The 15,316-nt window shown below is 34.0% G+C and overlaps 1 protein-coding gene across 19 annotated transcripts in view; it reads right to left on the reverse strand.

Moving 5' to 3' along the window:
- LOC114310468 (uncharacterized) overlaps positions 1–10,644 on the reverse strand; it is a 28,386-nt gene extending 17,742 nt beyond the window's left edge. For 9 of the 19 annotated variants that reach the window (XR_014356746.1, XR_014356747.1, XR_003646137.2 and 6 more), the window contains exon 1: positions 10,461–10,644. The gene's annotated coding sequence lies outside the window, so the exon portion shown is untranslated. Of the gene's footprint in view, positions 1–6,264; positions 6,439–7,240; positions 8,212–10,428 lie in introns of those variants that run through there. The other 10 variants (XM_082909192.1, XM_082909187.1, XM_082909200.1 and 7 more) reach the window with 8 other exon arrangements.
- Between the last annotated feature and the right edge of the window lie 4,672 nt (positions 10,645–15,316).

Consider the following 15,316-nt stretch of genomic DNA (forward strand, 5'->3'; position numbering starts at 1 on the left):
ATAGGCTGCAAATGTGTGTCACATTGTTACACGGTCTTGGGTAGAACTCAACCCCAAAAGCTAGCTATTGAAGTGAAGGTGCCCTCACGGTTATATACTTCACATTATTTTAGTACCTAGGCAATGTGGGACTCTATAAACAGGATCTTTTGTGCTGATACAAAAATAATGTAAGACAATGCAACAAACAGTCTCCAACAAAATTTCACTTGAAAATTGATGTAGGTCAATAGTTGTGGAGCCAGTTTAGGAATAACATAATTAGGAAGAGACATGAGATTTTAAGTTTTGAAAAGGCATACTAAAAAGGTAGGGTTTCAGGGCTTTACTAGGCAGTAAAAACCAAGTTTTAGGCTTTTTCTGTGCTGGATAAGTACCCATGATAGAGCTCTTTGCTGATTTTGGCTTTCTTTTGTAGGCAATAGTTGTATAATTGTAAAGGAAATTAGGATATTGGCAAAACAAAGGCTAACCATATCTAGGTGTGGCCCTGTGAAGACTTTAAAGATAGAAAAAGAAATGAATTAAAAGAAGAGTCTAGACATCACATTTAGATTCTCATAGGCATCACATCTGAAGTTAAAAATGCATTACACATGCAAGAGCAGAAGTACTGAAAGTTTCTCTGAATCAAGCTTTATATTGAACTAAAAAAATATATAGGCTTCCAATGAGTCCCAACTCTAAAGGACTATGACTCTACAGTTAGAAACTACAGACTCTAACACTTACTTGCTTAGAAGATCCAAAAAATGGAAACCAATTTATCGACACCCATCTCTGTTTTTTTTTCTTTTGCCAATCAATAGGAGAATAATTGCAAATACAAGAAGAATTACATCACACATATCTAGAAACCCAACAACTGCCATAAGAAAGCCCATAATGGCAAGAAATAAATAACTTGATACAACCCTAATAATTGGGTAGAAATAATCAACCTTTGCCTTTGACAAGAATTGACCCCCTAACTTTCTGGATAAAAGTACACAAGATTGGCCAACTGAACTAACCCAGTTTTGTTTTTATCTAAGTCAATTCTCTATTCCATTAAGAGTCCATAAAAAATATATAGTCTTGCTACTTGACAAATGTCCGTTTGTTTTCATTTTTGTTATGATATGTTTTAAGAAGCAAATTAAAGCAGCACCTAAAACACACACCCCCCCCCCCCCCAAAAAAAAAAAAAAAAAAAAAAAAAAATCAAAACACACACATGCACACACACTTTAAACTGCAGATTTCAATACCATAGGCTACAAGGCTCATGGTAGATGCTTTCCAAAAAAAAGGCCATGGTACACATTAATAAATTTAAACTATCAAAGATACCTTGCTTATAACATGATAAAAATACATTTATCTAGAACTACATAATTTTGGTTGCTCTTATATTTGTGGCACAATGGACGTTGCAATTAGAGTGAAATTCATATCAAGAAGGCTAATCACATCCTTGATGTATAAAACCACATCCGCCATATCAGCCATCTCCTAGGAAGCATGGGCATAGACACGTGACACGATACGGACATGCAAATTTTTTAAAAATATAGGAAACAACACGTTGGGGACACGTGTAAAACGTATAATTTTATATATTTATTATGTCAGATATTTAAATATTTAATATGTATTTTATGTCAAATATTTAATTTTATCAAATTTATCAACCTTAGGTATGCTATTTGTTAGTAAAAAAAAAAATTATATTATTTTTTGAAAAAAATAGTCCTTAACGTGTCCCCAACATGTCCAACTCTTTCCAACATGTCTGACACGTGTCTAGAGCGTGTCCGGCACGTGCCAATGTCCAACACGTATCGGACACTTGTATGTGTCTTCCAAAGAGGTGTCCGTGCTTTATAGGCCTTCTCTATACCATGTCTCATTGATGTTCATAAAAATTACACACACACACAAAAGGCCTTGATTTTTCAATTTTCAGTCATCACACACAAAATCTTCTTCATCCTTGCCCTATGTCCTTCATATATACTTGTATACATGCATACTCACACTATCATTTCAGGAAGCTCCATTAAATTTTTTAATTTCTCTCAAAATATTTTAATTCAAATAATTAAAGAAATCTAATTCTATAAATAAATAGAAGCTTTTCACATTTTCTTCAAGTTTCCAAATGAATTTTCTCACAAAAGCTGACACTTCAAGAGGCAATTTTGGTCAAAATTTTGATATAAAGATATATGTATATATATATACAGACATACACAGACATATATGGAAAAATATAAATTATAAGAAAAAGGGTTGGTAGAATCGGGATCATATTGTGATTCTACACGATTTTGTGATTAGAATCATAGTCACCTCAAGATCCTACAAAATTTTAGATCTAGTGCGATCCAAATTGTTTATCCAAACTAGGGTCATAGAATCATAAGATCCAGATTGAGATTTTGATAACCATGCTACATAGTAGTGCTTCCCAACCTTGCACTGTGCCAATTTACCTAACTCCATTACACCCCACTCATGTTCTAAATAAGATCATAAATCGAGATCTCACAGTGTATCACCTTTGAGGCAAAAACAAGAGGAAGGAGAAAAATGGCAGTTAAGAGAATGGTATCTCCATAATTAGACACTTTGATATAAGTGTAATTGAGATAAATGATGAGATTCATATCTCTCTGTTAAAACCTATCACCTACTTCACCCACTTAAACCTACTCCACTAAACCTAACCCACTAAACCTAACCCACTACACCACTACCACCTCACCTACTCCACTAAACCTAACCCACTACACCACTACCACCTCCACTTCACCTACTCCTTACCTACTACACACTCACCCTCTTCTATATATAGGAATCATGAATCATTGTAATAAATTGAACATTATATCAATCAATAATACATCAGTTTTTCTTACATGGTATCAGAGCAGGTTTAGAACCTAATATTTTCGCTTCACCGGCGGGCGGCAATCTCGCCTTGGCCGCCCGTCGGACCTCAACCTAGCCCACTAGAATTTTCTACACATACCTTCACTCTTCTTCACCGCCAGTATATCAGAGCTTTGCAATCATCGAGGAGCACCGCCATTCGCACGCTGCCCACTGTCGCAGCTCCGACTGGTACCGACGCCAACTCTACTCCGCCATTGGTGTTTCACTTCTGTTCTTCATCTTGCTTGGGAGCTTCTTTAATCTCATCTGCTCCATCATCCTGCATATCTGAGGTCCACAGCGTGCGGTTATCCCTAAGAAGTTGCATAATCAATGTGCTATCCTTGTAAGACTCCTCTCCCAAGGTATCCAATTCAGCAATTGCTTCATCAAAAGCCTGTTTGGCAAGATTGCAAGCACGGTCAGGAGAGGTTGCGCTCCTCCACAGTCAACTCCTCCGACTCCGCCGCCGCCGCCGAGACCTTCTCCATGAAATCACGTCCTTCCCACTGCTGCAACAAGAAAGGGCAGACTGCCTTGCATATGGCTGTAAAAGGGGTTAGTTGGCGTCGCCTGAGAGATCTCACCACCAAACCCTTTTACCCTTCTCTCTTTCTTTCAGGTTGTTGTGTTCCACATCTTATTCTCAAACCTGGGGCAGATTATTCTCTCTCTGTCGACTTCGAGGATATTTCGGAATGCAGAGAGATCAACCCCTTGATTCAATTTGCTACCAAACACACCATGGAGACACACACGAGCTCTCTCTCTCTCTCTCGTCCCTTTCTCTCCACTAGACCCACTTTAATCATATCCATGATTCCCTTTACTTAAAAAAAAAAAAAAAAAAAAAAAAAAAAAACCCTCTCTCTACACAGACAAAAGTAGAACTATCTCGTGTTCCCTCTCTCTTCCACTTTCTTTTATTTTAATATATATATATATATATATATATATATATATATATGTTTCTTTTAATATCCTACTCCCACTCTGTCAACTTTTGCATACAACCCATACTTTTTCTTTTCCTTCTTTCCACACACTCATGTTCCCCACCACATGCTTTCCTCCTTCATATATTATTGTTATTATTATTATTATTATTAACCAAAAAAAAAAACAAAAAACAAAAAACAAAAACAAAATTCTCACCCCTTTTTTTCTGCATGTTCTTCCTATCATTCAGTTTTGCACAACTCATTTGTTTTATTCATATCAGGGGATCAACCCCGATCACCATTTTACACCAACATATAAAAAAAAAAAAAAAAAAAAAAACAAACAAACAAACAAACAAACAAACAAACAACCACATTCACAGGTGGGATTTTTTTCTTCTCTACTCTGTCGCCGGTCTTTTCTTCTTGCCTCCGTCCTGGGCGGCCCTTGCCGGTGTTGCCTCCGTGTTTCCCACTCCACTGGGCATGATCACTACTCCCTGCTCCTCCACTGCAGCATATGGCGGCCCTCCAAATCGGAACATCACAGTGGCCTTCCGTTTCAGCTCCTTGTTTTCCGCCTTTAGCACACTTATCTCTGCTCGCGCATCCTTATACATGCGTTGGAGCAGAGCCAGTTGGGCGTTTAACTGCTGCACCTCATTTGTCCTACTCTGCAGCCGGTTCGACAAATTTGTAACCGCAATCATGGTTTCCACACATGACTTCAATGTATACTGATTGGCCTCCACATCCGACTGCACTGCCATTCTTTGTTCCACAGACCGCATAGGAAAGTTCAACGGAGCAAACTCCGGGGCGCTTGGTTGAGTTTCCAGTGCCACCGCACCAGTTATTTCTCTTGTGGACTCGTTCAGGTCTGGAAAGAGCGTGAGCAGACCACGGGAAGAGGATGCCATATTCTGGGTAACTGAACGGGAAGAAGAGGCCATGTTTTTTGGGTTGCTGAGTGTTTCAGCGAAATAGCAATTTCAGACTGATAATGTTCGGAAGGGGAGTGTTTCAAGATTTGCAGCTCTTAGAGGCAATCTCTCAGAAAATGAAGAGTTTTTCAGAAGTTTTTTCCCAGGTTTTTTTTTGTCTTCGCTTCTGCCTCAAGCACAGCCTCCGCATTGGTTTATATCGACACTGACGACGCGGCCGACACGCCACTCTGTCGCTCACGTGCCTCGCCGCGTCTCCGGCTCACCTTTTGATGGCTCGACGCTTTCTGTCGGGCACGCCTTTTGATGAAGTGGGCGCGCCTTTTGAGGGCGCGACTTTTGAGGGCTCACTATATATATCCATATATATATATATATTTGGGCAGCCTATATACACCATCATACAGTGTATTTTTTATGGGTCCGACAAGACTCTGTAAACTGTCCCGACATTGATTCCGGTTAGCTCCTTCATGGGTCCGACAAGACTCTGTAAACTGTCCCGACATTGATTTCGGTTAGTTTCTACAAGGGTCCAGCAAGACTCCGTAAACTGTCACAACAACTATCACAACATTGTCTGCTACAACGGTCCGACATGACCCCATAAACTGTCTTCTACATCGGTCTGACACAACCATCCAGTGTCCTCTACAACGTTATGACACCACCATACAGTGTCTTCACCATCGGTCTGACACGACCATACAGTGTCTCCTATCCTCTTTTCTTTTATGTATTCGTCTATTTTCTTGTTTTGTTACTCTCTCCAAACTCAAGTTGGCTAGTTCCTATCCCCCTTGAGTTTGCGGGGGGCTGTTAAAACCTATCACCTACTTCACCCACTTAAACCTACTCCACTAAACCTAACCCACTACACCACTACCACCTCCACTTCACCTACTCCTTACCTACTACACACTCACCCTCTTCTATATATAAGAATCATGAATCATTGTAATAAATTGAACATTATATCAATCAATAATACATCAGTTTTTCTTACACTCTCAATGTATGTACACATGAAAATAAACATACAAATACCTATAACATATACAAATCTAAAAATTTGATTTAAAAGAGAGAACAAACACAAGAACTGGAGAAATGGCATAAGCAAGGGAGTTGATAGGGGAGGCGGCCAGTCTATCAGTGAGATGGAGGAGTTTATATCAAGAACCCTAGAGTCTAAATGAGTTATATATACTTGACGTGTGTTTATAAATATTTCTGCAAGTCTACGGATATTTAAGTAATAAAACACAATTAGGTCAAGGATGGGGCAAGTTTGCTCCCTCTTTGAACCCACCACACCTCAAACTGGGTTTTCATCTTCTACCTCCTACGTTGCACGGACTCATCATTTTTGGCAAAGTACCCATGTCGACACAACACGACACAGGTACAGGTATGGAATCCAGCATAAATAAGTTAATAAGAAAATGGATACGGCATACCTATGCTTCTGATTATCTTGATTTGTCTTTGATCTCCTCTTCTGTGATCTCGCCACGATCGACTACTCTTCTACAATCTTGTCTCCTTCTTCTTCTTCTACTTCTTCTTCTTCTTCTTCTTCTTCTCTCTCTCTCTCTCTCTCTCTCTCTCTCTCTCTCTACTTTTTATCTCCTCTTTAATAGATAATAACCAAATTATTTTATTTTATCTTTTTAAGAAAAAAAATTTAAAAAAAATCATTATTTTTTAAAATAAATCTAATAAATCGTATATAATATAATTTATTTTATGCCTAAAATATTTTTTATTTTTTATTTATTTTAACAGAAAAATATTTTATGCAATGTTGTTAGAAAAATACATAATATTTATCAAAAAAATACACTATTTTTTTTTACACATCCATGTTTAGTTGTATCCACATACCCATGTCTAATTTTTGGGTACTTTTTAGACGTACCCGTTTATCCCTCGTTTAGAAAAGTCTGACCTCTAGATGCATACCCGCACCCAACACTTGTACCCGAGTCCATGGTACGAGTCCATGTAACATAGTCTACCCCAAAAGCACCCCTAATTTGATTAAAGATGAACCATAACCTATCCCATTAGGGTTGGGAATCAGGTCATGCTTGTTAAATTTCCATCCCTAACTCGACCCCAACTTGTGTTACATGAACTCTTCTAATTCACCTCTTACACTTTTACCCAATTTAAACATTTGGATCATATAATTTTTTCAACTGCATACATACACGCACTATCATTTTAGGAAGGTCCATTAATATCAAAACCCTAGGGAAGTTTTCACAATAACGTACAATCAAGTCATCATATCATCAATTGAAATAGATATTATCATTCAAATCTAAACAATACAGCTAGTGATTTTTGTATGATTCTAAATCAATTCACACAGGATTGATCTAACCCAAACAATTTGCCAAGAAAATGTGATAAAGATGTTGCACTTACTAATGAACAAACTGACCACAAGTTGCAAGTAAGGCAATGGCAGCCTCAAATCTCTCTCGCTCTCTCAGACATAGCAATGTAGGGTACCTGTCTCCAAATTTCCAAATGTGCATAGCTTACCCAAGCAACTTGTTTTGGTTAGCATTGAATGGTATGACAAATGGCTTTAGGATGGTCATTATTCATCACCCCCTCCCAAGCTCAAGTTGGCTCTGTTATGGGCTAAGAAGGATGGACATGACACATGACACAGCATGGATACATGGACAAGTAAATTTTAAAAAAATGCAAGACACGACACGTTAGGAACACATGTAAAAAATATAATTTTATATATTTATTATGTACCTTATCTCAAATATTTAATTTTATCAAAATTATCAACTTCAAGTATGTTACTTTAGTAAAATAAATTAAAAACTTCAATTTTTTTAAAAAAAAAATAATCTTCAACGTTTCCTCCAATGTGTCCTCAGCGTATCCCAATGTGTCGGACACTCGTACGTGACCTCCGGAGAGGTGTAGGTTTGTAGACACAAATTCTAAAGCATGAAGCATTTCAACACATTTCAAAATTTTATATTACAAATGTCCACTGTTTAGTTTTTTGACTAAACAGTGTTGATTATTTGAATAGCAGGTTCTTATTTCCGATCTGTATTTCAGATCATTAATTACACATTTTATACAAATGAAACCTCCGATTAATGAAGAACAAAATAAACAACATATGACAAATTAAAAAAAGAAATATTTTATTGAGATTGTTATGGGTTTTGAACCCTCGAATACAAAATGCAGTTTGGGTTTGGAACCCTTTACCTATTCATCGCCATTAGCGTAGGCTCTTCAGTTCTCTAGGCTTCTCTTCTTCTTTTTTTTGTAACGGCTTCTTTAGCTCTCAATTTCTTTCTCTCTCTCTCTGATCTTTTCCCTTTTGATTTTCTCCTCTCCCGTCTTGTGTGATGGTCCTCATATTTATGGAGGGCCATCAGGTGATAGGAATGCTTCATCTTCAATTTGAATTTCAAATTGAATGATAGCGCCATTTGAATTGTGAATAATAGCGCTATCTGATTAATCGTATATCTTATTAACCGGATTGATGGTTTCATCCTGTGTGGTGTCCTTGCTGTAAACTCTACAGGTGTCATCTTTCGTAGGCTCCACGTGTCATTTGAGCATCTTGAATAACGTTGTTGAGATACAACGTCGTTTTACTTATGTACTTCAACGGATCATATTGATCTTTTTTAGGAAGTGATTACCTACAGCCTTCTTATTATAGGCTCTATACGTGTCATAAATTTAGTTAAAATTTATGTGCCAACAAGGTTATGTGGTTTTTTGGGTTGCAAAGCCCTATTAAGTTCCTTGATAATTAATCGTAAGTCCCCTTATGATCCAAAAGAAAAAGATATAGGAATCCACCAAATTACGTATCTAAACAATTTAGACAACTAGACAAAAGATAGGATATGGATATTAATATGAGTAACGTTAAATAGGAGAAACAAAGGCAGCCCAAGGTTATCATTCTACAATTGACTTCGTAATAAATTTATTTACTTTAGCCACTAATATTGTTGCTAGTTTGATTATATCATACAGAGAGGGCTGGAGTTATTGATTTATCATAGTTTTTGCAATTTACAAAACCATAAGCGGCTATAATATTCACTATTTTTGGCTTACCTGAGCTAGTTTCCATTATGTCAGCTAATCATTTACACTATGTTTGGTTGGGGGATTTGGGAAGTGATTTGGAAAGGGAAAGGGAAAAGGTGTGTGAAACTAGGTGAAATATAGATATGTTTTATTCACATTTCACCTACATTTTTCATTTCTCTTTCCAAATCCCTCCTCAAGTCCCCCAACCAAACACAAAATTAAAGTAGATAAACAAGTACCCTGCTCACTATTTTTCAAACCACCAAATATTGGAAATAAATGTATTAGATTATAAATCAGGTACCTTAAAAAGGAAATGTTAGTACTAAAGCATCATTTATTACTTTGTAAGAAATTCAGTGAACATCATCTAATAAAGTATTTTTTAGTGACTTCAAATAAAAAGAATATATTTTGTAAAAATTAAGGCTTTAGAAATAACCACATCACAAGCATAAGAGATTAGAAATTCAGCAATAACTAGGATGACTGTTACTTACAATTTTAGCCTATTTTTATGATGTATATAAATTTTTAAATGATATGAATTGTTGTTCAAACGACTGGAACACATTAAATTTAAGTGCTAACTTGAGTTAGCAAACAGCCTCTTAGTTTGAACCACCAAAATGAGACCATTCAAAGTTTCCACATCCATAGTGCATCATAAAATCTACCATATATTATTATTATGGATAAAATATATTTATCGTCTTTAAAATATGCGTTTCTTGTCACTTTGGCCATTTCAGTTTTAATTTTGTCAATTTTGTCTTTAAAATTTTCAACTCGAGTCAATTTGGTGTAATTCCAAACGCACCGACTAAATAGTTAACAGAATGGTAATAAAATACACATATGATCCTTAAATATGTGTTTCATGTCACTTTGGTTCCTAAAGTTTTTAATTGTCAATTTGGTCCTAAAACATTGATGAAGAAAAGGGAACATAATCTTACAATATTGCGAGACAAAATTGATACTTTGGGGACCAAAATGACACAAAATATATACATGCGGACCATAGTTGAAATTTATAATTATTCCATTAACAATTTAAATGATTGTTTGGAATTGGACAAATTGAACTCAAATTGAAAACTTTAAAGATGAAATTAACAAAATTAAAAACTTTTAAAGGACCAAAGTGACATGAAATGCATACATTAAGGACCATTGGTGTATCTTATCCTATTACTATTATTATGAGACTTGAACCTACTAATTTGATATACAAAAATGTAAATCTAACCTAGAAATCATTCAATCAATAAGAAAATAAAAATAAAACTTAGAAATCAATTGACGTTGAACCCACATGAGACTTGAACATACATGATCAAAGCAGTATGTTGAAGTTAAAATTCTCATAGACCCAAAATCATACAAGTGGTGTGCACAATAGTGGAGATTGTGAATGCATAGTATCATCAGTAGTATTGGCTTCAATGACCCAACAAAAACACAGAATACTTGCATTGAAACCTAAAATGATAATCAAAACTATCAAATCTTACACGCTAAACCATTCAAAACATCTTTTGCTTACTTGTTGTATTGCCTCAAATATTCCGGCCAATGATCCTCGCCAACTGCCTATTAGTTTTTGAGCTTTCGTCATATTTCGGTTTTTCTCAAGGTTTTAAAATTACATTCCTTCTCGTTGTAATTAACACTGTTGACAGACATAGTAAATTGATTAAAATGTTTCTAATTATGCTTAAAATGTTTCTAATTATGCTATGCAGAGAAATGATGATATTTAATTGATACATCATGTCAATTCAGTTAATAATTTTTCAGTATTTGTTTTAAAAGTTTTTTTTTTAAATTAAAAATTAATTTGGTAAAGAAATAAAAAATGATAAATAATTATCATTTTATATAATTTTATTTTTAAGAGGTTAGAAATAATTTTTACAAATTTAATATATTTTAATTAGTTTCTATTTTTTCAAAGAATATTCTGAATTTTTTTTTTAAATAGCAAATCAAACATGATTCTAAAAACTTAGGTAGCGTTTGGGTTAAAACTCAAATCATGATTTGAATAAAAAAATTTCAAAACTCATAATTAAACTCTTTTCAAAATTCTATTTAAAAAAATTAATAAATTCAAAATAAATATTTTTTATTTTGTTCTTTAAATTATTATTTTGAAAAAATATTTTTTATTTTTTATTTTTTTGAAAAAAATTATTTTATTTCAGAATCATGTTGCTATTGATTCGTGTCGCTACTTAAAGTGCTATTTTTATTTAATCAACTCTATTCCTTTCCTCTACAATTGTTTCCAATTCTCTTAATCTGTCAAAACTTTATCTGTGTCTTTCCACTTTGTCACTAGCCACCCATCTTTCGTCACAGGTCCTAGGTAAGTCCTTTGGTTAGACAATATTGGATACATAAGGGTTTTCCGGAATGGGTATGTGTGAACACATCGTATATGAAAACATAATAAGTTTAGACAATGTATTAAGCTCACTGTAAGCCATTTTAAGAAAAGGAAAAAATGAGTCAATTATTTAGAAGTAACTCTTCTGCCAGCTCCAGGTCAATAACACTACCCCTATACCTAATCAAGGTTTAGTAATTAATGAAGAAGATGTAGAAATACAAAATGATAACATTGACATAAGTTGGAACATACCACAATTACCGATTAAAGAAATATATAAAACTATTTTCCTGCAGTCTACATTCCATGTAAACTTTCATGTTAAAACCTTAGAACAAGTTTATGCTTCAGAAAAACCTAGAGAAACATGTCAATTACTTGATGTTAACACTATTAAACGTCATTTAAAAACTGGTCATAATTTTATTTACTTAGGATTAATTCAAGTTAGAATCAAACCATTAATACAACAAGGAAAAAAATACTTATGTTTTATTATGTTTAAGAGATGCTCGTTTTCTTAACTATAATGATAGTTTAATAGGTATGATGGAAACTGATCTCCACAGAGGACCCGTCCATTTTAATTGCTTTCCTGATTTTACTCTTAGTGTTAGAGATCCACACATATTAGATGCTTTAACTTTGAATATTCAGTTAAATGGTTCTTTTACAAATATGAAAGAAAAAGTTCATAATATTGCATTAATTTATCGTGTTTATTACAAATGTATTAAAACTAATTTAAATGTTCAAGTTTTACATAAAAGTCCAAAAAACAAAACTTTACTGATTCAAAGTAATAAAATGATACTAATATAAATATTCCTAAAATGATTGAATGGAAAGATATTACTCTCAATGAAAATTACAGACATAACAAAAAACAGTCTACTAGTCGAGATATCGAAGATATTCAACAATTTACTGATGGCTCAATTAGAATTAAATTTAATAGATCTACTCAAATTTATTGGGGGTATGACTTAAAAGTCAGTTTGTGTAGGTGAGTCCTGAGAGATAGTATCTTCTTCAGGAAGATGAGTATAACTTGAATAGACAGGTTTACTAATTTGGGAAATTGCAGAATCATCGACTCCTTTCATTTTACTATGTGAAGTTTGACCAATATAAATTTGACTGTTTTTCCTAAATAAAGGTGTATTAAATATTTCATCTTCTGTTTCAGTATCAATATGTATACTAGAAGTACTACGTCTATCAGGAATAGAATTTTGACAACTAGGTATATATTCAATTTCAAAATCAAAATACTTAAAATAGATTGCCAACAAGCAAAAATTTGCTCTCCAGCAAGATTTTGAACATTTTTTTTAAAACATATTTAGCAGATTTGCAATCAACACGAAGTAAAAATTTTTGATTTAAAATATCATATTGAAATTTACTAATACATAAAACAGTAGATAAAATCTCTTGTTTAGTAGTATTGTAATTTTTTTATGCTTTTAATACAATCTTCTCGTAGCATTACTCTGGATGTAAAAACATCTTTATACTAGCAAAAATCACTTAATGTTGGACAAGTAAGGTTACTAAGTTGATTATGTATTCGAGAATATATATTAGTAGGTGTGCCAATAAAATGTCTAAATATGGTATAAATTAGGGTATTGATACTATCAGGTTTATAATAGCCAATTGTTTTGTCAAATATGGGTAAATCATGTTCATATTTTTGACTTGCATGCAAAATAGATTCTCTTTGATCTTCAGTGAGATATTTTTCCCACCAAGATTTTAACATACCAGTAAAACCAGGGGTTATTAATGAAACAATTTCAAGTTAAGTATAATCTGGGTAGTTAGGCAATCATGGATAAATGATTTAATTTTTGAAGGATTTGATCTTCACTAAGACCATCTATGTTCCATTCATATAGTTTTTTAGCAGAAACAGAAAATTGATTATTAAGATTGGTTTCTTCATATTGGAGATCAGGGGGAGTAGGTCTACAGTACCAATATTTTGTAAGAGATGTAGGATTTACTTTAGGATAAGTAATTCTATTAAGATTAGAAGATTGAAATTGTTGAGCTAAAAGATTTATTTCATTGTCAGATGTGTCAGTTTCTGATTGGTGAGAAATAATATCTAAAGTAGGTTGTTGGTTTAATATAGTAAGACCTTTTTCAATTGAAGGAGAAGCGGCTTTTTCATTGGAATGAGAGGCTAACTTAGTGAATAATTGTTCTATGATTTTAACGGTAGAACTATCTTGAGTAACTAAACTATCTCTTTTGGAACGTTGACTAGGTAAATTAATTAAAGGCTTGTCTAAAGTTTGTTTGGAGGAAGAACTAGGTGTATAGTCATCTAAATTAGTTTCTATTTTATCTAATTGTTTACTAATTGTTTTTAAACATTGATTAGTATAATTGTTTTGTTTAATGACTTTCTTTAATTTAGTATCATTTCCAGGTAACTTAAATGGAGAAGCATTAATAACAGCACCTTGGTGTTCGATGATAATAGTGGCAAGGAGAGGATGACTAGAACTAACAATAGTATTATAAGAAGTTTTCCATTTGGTTTTTGTAATAGTATTAACTTTTTGGTAATAATTTTCTAAGTATTCAAAGAAATGGACTTCTATACTATGTTCAGTCATAAACTTATACCATTTGTGAGTAATTTTGGATTGTTGGTGAGAGTCATATTTAAGCCTATAAGCTAGTCGTTTGACTTTATTATTTTTAGATTTAAATTCAATATGTAATTTATCTAAGTGAGTTACATCATGCCAATTCCCTCTATTCCTTACCATAAACACCAGATTAAACACTATAAAACTTTAGTCAAACACACTGCTTCTCGCCTTACTTATCTCAAGTCAACTCATCCAACTACTCAACGTGCTCAATATATTCAATACCATCGTATTAAAGCTCAAAGACAACAACTTGCACATTATCTTAACTGTTTGCATTCTCATATTGATCAATTAGATATCCTCAGTGGATGCTAATATACAATCACCTATTTTACAGATGTCTCATCAAAGACCTTTGCGACCATCCAGCAAGGCTCTTGTGCCTTCTAGTCAACCAGTTCCTCCTCATTTGGAATTAGTCACCAAATGCCATCCTATTGAATTAATCAATCGTTACCAAGTCCTTGATAATATTCATAAACCTAGTTACACTTCTGCACTTGCTTCAAATCCTTTTGCCTTATCCTCAAGAGCATTTACTCTATATCCACCCAATCCAGTCAACACTTCTCGTTCCAACTACTCTCATTCCAACTACATTAAATTTCAGACAACCAATTTATTCTTCAAAGAACCCACTCACAAGAACAAACACGATGTTCTTGATTTAGTCACAAGTTATTTTCCTCCAGGATGGCACTTTGTCCCTCTCCATCCTAATAAGTCAATTTCTTTTTACAAAGACATCCTTTTCAATCACAAGTCAATTGTTATTAAACCCATTTATGATCGAGTTCTCACTAGTAAAATTGTTTACCACTCACTTTAAATTCATAATATTGTCTCTCTTGATGAATGGGGTCTTCCTTTCCTCTTTCATGATTTACCTGGTCATTCAATCTAATATAGTTATTATGACTATATGGACGCATGGTTTAAAGTTTTCTTATATCAAAATGAGTCATATAGTCACTCCTGGTTTCTTCAATTTGATCTTCAATTCAAATCAGTCGTCCCTACATGGTTCCTTCATTGGTGGTCTCATTATGGTGCCATACCTGAGATTTTCCCACCAGTAGTAATGGAACAGGTCAACTATTTTCCCTCTGTTTACAACTTCAGTCAACACCAAAAACAGTTTCCTTCTTTACTCATATTTATATCCAAATACAAAGTTCCCTGGATATTTAAATGGCAATATGCAATTGATAACAACATAGTCATTCGTCAACATTTTGTGAAATGGTAGGATAACTTCAAAGTTCCCCGCATTATTGAACAAGTCCAACTTGAATTCCCAGTCAATGTGCATGCTCCAACCCCAGCCATGGT

The sequence above is a fragment of the Camellia sinensis genome, chromosome 15, assembly GCF_055761805.1.
Source record: "Camellia sinensis isolate YWXY chromosome 15, ASM5576180v1, whole genome shotgun sequence".
Lineage (NCBI taxonomy): Eukaryota > Viridiplantae > Streptophyta > Magnoliopsida > Ericales > Theaceae > Camellia > Camellia sinensis.